The sequence below is a fragment of the Thunnus maccoyii genome, chromosome 9 (genome assembly GCF_910596095.1).
Source record: "Thunnus maccoyii chromosome 9, fThuMac1.1, whole genome shotgun sequence".
Lineage (NCBI taxonomy): Eukaryota > Metazoa > Chordata > Actinopteri > Scombriformes > Scombridae > Thunnus > Thunnus maccoyii.
In genome coordinates this window covers 25,755,056-25,764,484 of record NC_056541.1, presented here as the reverse complement: position 1 = coordinate 25,764,484, position 9,429 = coordinate 25,755,056, and positions in this window count along the sequence as shown.

Genomic DNA, 9,429 nt, shown 5'->3' with positions numbered 1-9,429 from the left:
TGCTTGTGAAAATGGGGTTTGTATTGATGAGCTGGGCCCAATATTGATTTCCCATCATTCCTGGTGTGGACATTTTCTGGTCTATTATACTACAGTCGCAGCATATTCCCCTAGCAGCCGTAAAGTGGATATATGGACAACCTGACCTTGGCAATATGGAGATAATGAAATATCCTTAATGACCCTTCCTGAAAGATTTTACAGGCTGGACTATAGACTGCCAACCCATGTACAATAATAGTTAGTGGAGGAGGATTTTAGAGGCCCAACTAAATCTAGAGCTCACTACACATAGTGGGAGGACTGTTAACTTGTCTATTTTACCAGGTTAATGTAACCATTAAGGACACACAGTTATATGACGGGAGCTAATCTAAAAGTCTGGTTTATATTTTAGGGCATTGTCAGCCATTGCTCACTATCTCACAGCATTATCAGAGAGAAAAGGAAAACAAGGCGTTTATTTTGACCTCCTCATTTAGTATTTATATAAGCAGTATATAAACACTATTTATATTCATGTTTGGAAAGATGTAGAAAATAATCTAGTAATCTAGTACAATGTTAACATTCTGTGGCCATCATTAATATTAATTAATAAGTGAAGGACTTTAATTAGTAGTTTAATTTTACTTTATGTCCCCTTTCCAGTGTAATAAATGGTTAACAAAGAGGTTTATACAACATTATTAAATATTCATTGGTGACTGTACTAACCTGATGAATATGTTTGCATCGGGAAATGATTCTATCGTAGCTCATAGAGTTCATTATAAGATGCACCTTCATGCTTAGCAAAAGACAGCATTTTTTGTATAACATTTTAAGTGCACACATTAGTTTAAGTCCCTTGTAAGGATAAAAAATGTTAAAAACTATGTTATTACAACATAACTAACTATTCGGTAGTGGATTTATCAGGTTAACTGAGTTATCAGGATAACTTGGCAGAGTTATTCTCACAAATTCTCACTTTGTACATGAGTCCCGGGATCAGCAGATATCCTTACAGCTTACAGCAATTAGTGGTCAAGCAACATTTATAGAGAGATTGTGCACATGTACAAATCCATGTGATCTAGAGCTTAAAACTGTTATACTGTTATAACAATTCCAGTATATGAGGTGATGTGTATAAAATATATTGGCTTATAACAATTTTGTGTTGTAAAGCATTTATTAGTTGTTTGTACACATGCAGTAAGTTTAAATGTGTATATCGATGCATTTAAAAGTACTGAAGATATATGATTACAGCTGTTATACTGTGTTATCAAGCATTTGTCAGTTGTTTATATATTAGTTATAAAAGCTACATAGGAGGAGTGAAAGTTATTAACACAAGTTAGAAAACACTTAAAAATATCCTTATATCTGCTTAAAACTTTATTATGTGTGTTATTCTGTGTTATAAAACCACTTATTTGTTTTTATACAGTACTTATAAGTGCAAAATAGGAGGGGAGTTGAAATTTCAATAATTTCCATGAATTGTCTACTTGCAGACAAAGAAAGAAAGAAAAAAAGTGAATCCCTGAACTCTAGTAGTACTGTAGGTATTTAGGTGTCAGAGTTGGTTAGACGTCAGCAGGTGAAAAAGGGAGATCATTATTCGCATGTCATGCTGACAGTTGTTTCAGAGATTCGTGCCGATAGCAGCTGATAATCATCCCCAGAGCGACGCAACAATGAACTTGCCCTACCACTCCACTGTCTTCAGAACACTTCAAACATGCTTCACTTCAAACACAAAAGCAGCCATCTCCTTTGATGTCATTGTCAAAAAATGAGTTTTGTTCCATCGCATTTAAACTCCACCCCCTCTGCTGAAACCTAGACGGAGACGTGCCAGGAACAGATTTTGAACATGAAAAGAGCAGCTGTGTTGTCTGATACAGCCCTCTATCCTCAGGCTGCCACACTTCTCCCGGTGCCTCGCCAGGATAGGAAATACAGTCAGAGCTATGCATTAACACCACATAACCTTTATGCAGTTCTATAGATGGAGTCAGTCATTTTCATGTGAATATATATTTACAGAATATAATTAATTATTTGTAATTTTCCCCCTGCTGTTATGCCATGACTGCAAGAATCCATGGTAAGCCATAGAGTGTAGTTGAAATATCCACTATTACATCTCCAGCCAGCTCTTTGTGCGGCTCCTTTACTAAACGGGGACTTGGTTGCAGAGGCAGCTGGCTGAGCATGTCTGCTCCTGATGAAATCTCACTACAGACACGGCTGCTTCATAATGACTATAATCACAGCAGATAAGCAACTAGTGCATGGGAAGGAGGGTGGAGATCAGAGGGTGAAAGAAATAGAAGGAGAGAAAAAGTAATTGAATCTTTTGGAGGCACATTCAGATGAAAGCTATTGGCTGTGTGGGAGATGCTTTTCAGTGAATGACATTTAGATTACAGAGGTGCCCTGTTCACCATCACGGTCAATACCTCCTTCTTCACAATAGCACTCCTAAGTCTCAGCAAACCCGTGCTCTCGGAATAAAGAGGGCATTTCAGCAGTGATGTGGATTTTGGGGATACAGAGTTTATTGTGTGGATATTTTCAGGATTTAGGAGGGGAAAACTGGCACTGCATTAAAATATGTGAGAGCATTTCACCTCTACAATAGGTTACATTTCTGTTTTGATTGTAATACATCATCATCATCATCATCATCACCATTATCACTGTCATCATGATGCACCACCACCACTGCTTTTTACATTCAAATATAAAAATATTCAGTTCGCGCTGTGTACGGTCATTTGAAATATTCATTGAACTGCCTTATCAAAATGTAACCCACGGCAACTTTCTCCCCAACTCCCCCTACCGCTTTTATCCGCTCTATCTCCTGTATTGACACAGACCAGCATATTCCTAATATTAGAGGGATCACATATTGCCCCGGTGACACACTTCAAATGTATCTCAGATTAATGATATATCACAGTAAGGGATCTACAAAAACCATTAGTAAGCCTGACACTTTGACGTCAGATTTTAAAAAATTTCCAAGTAATCTTTTTGATTTATGAATGTGTGTCCAGGTTCATCGGGAGTGATTCCAGATTTATCACATCCTGGTTAGAATTATTAATGATTTTCAATTTGTAAATCTGATGCTGCCATGTTCAGAGGAGCTCCGCGGAATCACCAAAGGCTGATATCAGAGTCCGAGGTTTGCTCCTGAAGCATGATTACTTTATCAAAATATTGCTACCTATGACTTACATTTCACTTATTTTCCACTCTTGCAGAGCCTTCCGCATCGCCTTCATTTCTCTCTCCTCACGTATGAGTGCCACAAACATTTTTCAAAAAAACGGGCTTCTAAACACCAGAGCAGCCACACAGCTTATGTCATTGCTTGGCTAATCTTCTGAAGTTAGACATTGCACTATTAGTTCCAAGTTCCTGACACATGCACTTTTAAGGACCTACTGTGTCAACATGTCAAATGGATGTAGCCCGCAGACGGCTGTACACTGCAATCTTTCTCACTGTTGATGAGAAGCACTGCTAAGATCATCATCACTTTCCAAAGATAGCCAAGGAGTGTTGAGGTTTGCTTTGATGTCATGTCGATGCATCAGTACAACTACTTTACTTGTACTCACCGTGCACTCTCTAAGTGAAATCACTGCTGTGCGAGGGGCCCTTTGTGTGGCATATGCCCGCTCAGACATGAATAAGAATGGCACTTTGCAAGTAAGCACTACAAACACGTACAAGATGTATGGGTGTGACACCTTTTGCTGAAATGTGCTTTTCAGTAGAAGCCATTGGAACAAACCAGTTGACGTGGACGATAAAAATATAAAGCCCTAACAGCCTGGCTTGTTTTGTAGAAACCCCTCAGTAATTACTTTAAAGGCTCTGCTCCATAAATAATTACAGGATAAGGATTTTGCCAGCATTTCTTGTTGGTTGCTGTTCCCATTTCGACTACTTTATGGTGCATCTCACTTCAAAGGGAATCAGTGGACGTGTGAAACTGTTGATAACCCTCTTTATTCCCCGTCCTGTTCTCAGATAAATACAGCCCTTCACCACATCCATGATTCATTGCTGATAGTGCCAACATGAATGTGTTAGTAATAGTGTCTCTTTACTTATTCAAAAGACTCAGCCTCATTGTTTCCTCTGCTGAATACCACAGGCATTGTGGTGATATTGATACTTACAAGTCATAGCTAAGTAAAAAAAAAAATATCTGTGAGATGTGGATGAGAAAATGCCTGGTAAAACATTAAGGGAATTGTTTGACATTTTGGTAAATATGCTTTATTTATAAGATATAATTTAAATATGAGTTAGATGAAAATGTAATCATAAGGCTACAGTCAGGTAATGGTTAGCTTAGCTTAGGATAAAGACTGCAAACAGGGGGAAACAGCTGGCCTGGCTCTGTCCAAAGGTAACAAAATTCGTGATTATGGTCCTTCTGACTGCATTATGACCAATCTTCCCGCAGCCCACGCACACAAGCATCATGCCCTTAAACAGTGATTAAACTGGAATGATTGCAAATGTTAGGAACAGCAGAGTGCTAACAAGTAACTTGGCATTTATTTCTCTGCTACAGTGCTACCGCACAAAACCAAGCCAGAGCACAGCGTGTTGCATGTTAAAGTTGGACCAAATTCACTTATAGACCAAAAGTACACAATATCTCTGTATTAGTCCCAACACTGACTGCTGGGCTGCTGGTTGTGTTTTGAAATGATAGAAAACAATGAAGAAAATCTGCCATTTACTTGCTGCCATATTCCAAGTCTGCATGGTCTCATTTAATATGCCTGGTTTTCTATTTGATATACTTGGTAAAATCAAGCATACATATGCAAGTGAATTCATTGTAAAAATCAGTAAATGATTAACTATTTCCGAACAGCTGTATCTGTAAAACACCACTAATGTAACAACTGAAGGCAGATACATGCAGCGCTGAATGTGTTTTATTGCTCTAGAAACCATTTTCCCTAATGTAATAAATGCTTTGTGAGATTCTGCACATTCCACGTGAGTTAGAGTGCCGAAATGTGTAGTATAGTCTGTAAAAAATGAATCTCACGTTTTCCCTATTGCCTGTGTATTACCTAAATCTAAGACAAAACAACAACCTTGAAATGTGAAGAAACAGGATAATCTAGGACAAGGCAAGTGTGGATCATTTTCATAGAAAACATGATAACTGCACTCCACAGAATTAGAGATTTAGTTACATGCCTAATAACTTCAGTAACAAGCTGCTATTATGTTACAGAGGTAGACGACAGACAGTACAGTATATTTAATATACTGAAAATAAGATGCTGAGTTATATAGAGCCAATCAGCTTCTGCTCTACATATAAAAGTTACACTGCCATGTCAAAATGAATTCAAAATACAGATGTTATACACATCTTACAGCAGTAGTTTGACATTTTTGGAAATGAGCGTAATTGCTTTTTTTTTTAGATGAGAAGATCAGTAGAGTGGTGAGGTTGGAGGAGCGTCTGGTCCTGGAAGTTTTTTTTTTTTTTTTTTTTTACCATTGTGTAATCCCATTTCAATTATTTCTTTCAGTAATATTCTCAGTGTCACTTAATATAGCCACATGAGACTCTCCCATATATGTTCAAGTTATGGCCCCCAGTTTTAATAATTTCAGTTTAATTTCTAAAGAGATCATGTTTTGTCTGTAATTTTGGCACCAACGGCTCAAAATACTACAGTTCCCATGAACCTCGACCTTGGCTGCTGTGGAGAAGAAGCCAGTCTGAGGCACGTGTAAGAGTGGCAACAAATTCAAAAAGTGAATTGTATTAAGCTCCAGAATGTGTTTTCAGTTTTCTCAACATGCTAGTCTTTAGCTTCCGCCTGCATTTACCCGTCTGTAACAGAAATGTTTCTTGCCAAGATGCATGTTGGGAGTCTACCTCAAAGTTTTTTATGTACACAGGCTTGTACCTTCAACTTTATACCAAAGAACCAGATATTTTTGCAGTTGTTAATCTTTTGTATAGATGATTTAAACAAATAAGATGTACCATCAGTGAAGGTAAACAGCGAAGGTAGGATACTGACTGAAGCCTTATATTAACAGTAATGGACAGATATAAGAGTGGCACTGATCTTCTCATGTAGCTTTAAGAGTGTCATATTGCCCATAATGAGATGTAAAATATGAGATAACATTGTACATCATAAGTGAACAGACACTACAATTCAAATGTGTATCAAGTTTTAATCACCGTGGATACTTATAAACAGCCAATATCAAAGCTCTTTTTCACAAAGTAGCAGCAGAATGAAAATGAAAGGAGTAGCGCGTTTATTTGGTGTCTTGAGGTCAAATACAGTCAGAAAATTTTAAGTTTTAGCAATATGGAAAATGGCTTTTCCTGTTTAATTGGTTACTTTTATTCTTGTTTCTTTTGCAGTTGTTTGCCAATTGGTGAGTCAGTGTGCTACAATGTTTATTGCTTTTTGTTAAAGAGCCCAGGGGAATGTGTTGTGTATTGCTGTGGCAGTAATTAACAGAGATGGAGGGGTGGCAGCACAATAATTTCAAGTGGAATGACAGCTGACTCCCCACTAGCAGATGTTATCATTTTTCTTTTCTGCTGCTGATTTCTGTATTTCCTCTTACCGTTTTCCTGGAGTGCACAGCATTCTTTACCTACTGTATGATGTGAAAAGCTTTTTTTTTTAGATTGCTTCAGACTCTTATTAATATTCTCAGATGTTAAGAATTGACTGTGTCCGTTCTTTGGTCAAAATACAGAAGGGATGATTTCCCAATCCTCTCATCACATTTCCATCATGTGTGCTTGACTAGGGACATAAGACTGTTAACCCTCAAGAGCTGCCCACAAGAAAGGCCGTTATATGTGTTACTCTGCTTCACTGTGTTAGAGCTTAAGATGATCTAGACACGCTTAAGATAATTTATATCTGTTCATTATTACCTTGGCAAAAGAATCGGACTCATAAGACACACCTAAATCTGTGTATTTCCGTGTACTTTCTGTAGCTGAAACAATTACCAAGCATAATTTCACATTAAAATATACTTATTATAATAATTAGCATTTTCACCCTTATTCAGTTTTACTGGGAAATTCCTTATAAAGCGTCCAAGTTACATTTAATTTGAACAGGGATGTGTTGTAAAAAGCCAGATGCTCTGAAAAGAAACAGAGACAGGCTGATTTCTCCTGGGGGGTGAAAGATAGAGAAAGGAAACATGTTCTATCCACCAACAAATCTTGTTTTTAAAAAATCCCTCAGTTAAGCAATGTGTCTGTAGTGGTATCATATATATAATGGTACATACTTTACATTCCCCTATGACGTCACACTTCCTGGAAATTTGTAGAGGCGAAGGGAGACAGCACGACTATATTTTACGCTTTGGCTCAGAGGCAAACAAGAGTTTTGTGCAGATATTGTAGGTGGGATCAGAGTGTGAAAATCACGTTGCTCTCTCCCTGCCAGTCTGTGCAGCCCTGACAGGCTTTGACAAAGGGAGCTGCAAGCTAACAGACTTGACAACAAGTGCCTGCGACAACCATACAAATTAAGGATGACTTATGATGAAGTATTGTGGTCTGAGAGGCAAGACAGAAAGTACCAGGACTTAATTTGTGTCAGACTAGCAATGATGGTAATGAATTCCTGCGGTTGGACTCTGTGCCAAGGTCTTGAAATTCACGCAGTGAAGATCCTGCATGTAGATTCCAAATACACCAGCGCTATCATTTATTGTTGAACCACTTCTTAAATGTATTGCTCTTGTTCCTTTATGTGAATCAATTCATTGATCTTATGTCCTTGTCAATTTTGTAAATACATGCTGTTTTTTGGTCGTAGCTCAGACCACAATTTTCAAGTTCATTTTATGCTATGAGGTTCTCAGGCAATGGAGGCTGATCATTTTATCCATACAATAAATGACCTTTTATTGAGAATGTCAATAGGAGGATCTGGTTACCTATGTTGAGGGAGAGGGAGGAACTTAATTGCTCCCAGTGAGTGCAGTCTGAGGACTTGATTAGACCTTGAACCACTTCTCATGTTTTTCATTTGTGTGGTGACGACCTTCCTCCCGACTGAAATCAGCCCGGGCTCATTCCATGTCCACTGCTCTCTGGAGATTCATGCCCCAGTGACTCCAACTGACTGCTGACTTCATTCTGGTAACTCTGGAAAAAAAACAAAACTGTTAGCTCTTTAAAAAGCATTGAGTTCATTATATTCATTCTGAAAAAAAATAGTATTAGTTTGTCGACGAACACAAGTAAATTCTCAAAAATGCAAACAAAATTAATTTATGTAAAATCCTTCTCTAATTTGGTAGAAACAAAACAACTTCACTTTTTTATCACAGTGATCTCAGTTTGGAATTAAAGTCTTTATATTCAATAAAATAATCAGTTCAACCAAAGGCCAAATGTCTACAACATTTAAAAGCACTGAACTTCAAATCTTGACAATTTGTGATTCTTCGCTTTTAACTGAAAACACAATTGAATTTGCATATCTACCAGAAGATATGTTATAACAAGAGGGTGAACATGTTGATGGCAGGCAGAGCTGTCTTCTTTTAAAGCTGGTTTTGCTATTTTTATTAGATCAAGGAAATGCAGCTACAAAAAAGAAAGAAAAAAAAAAGGAAATCACAATTATAGCGCTCAACTGACCCACCTGCCATTAGCAAGATGAATTAGCTGGGTCCATGCTAGTGACAACAGCTACAGAGGGAAAATGATCCTGGTGCCTCATAGACCTGGGCTCCCAGACACCACCAGGAAGCAGACAGGGGCCGCTCGGACCCCAGAGACCTCGAGAGAGAGGGAGAGAGAGAGAGAGAAATAAACAAGATAAACACATTTACTAAGGCTGCGATTGTGTGGAAGAGTGATAGGGTTTACTTCTTGTGCAATAAAATTAATTATGCAGCACAGTGGTGCAGATTGTAGCACAGATCAACATAGTGTATAGTAGCCACACACTGGTTACACTGGCTCTTTCCAAAAGCACATTGAGGCTTAATACAAAGAAATGTGAAAAGTCTAAAAGGGGTTTTGATGAATGCAAATGCACACAGGTGTTTGAATGACACTGCCTACTTTACCAGTAACCTTACAATTATTCTTCTCCTGGTTTATCATGACAAACCAATTCCAGTAAGTTGAAGGGCTGCGGTATTAATATGTGCTGCTGTTCGCAACATACAGTTGCAGTCTCTGGCTACAAATGAAGCATATTCTTAGCTTGATTGGTTACCATTGACCATCACCATCTAATGTTGGTAAATTGTAGGGACCAATGCACAGAGAAGAGCTGACTGAATACAAAATAATAATATAATTCATTAGAAGATATTAATAAATAGAAGCTATTTATTGCTCTATAGGATAATATGTAT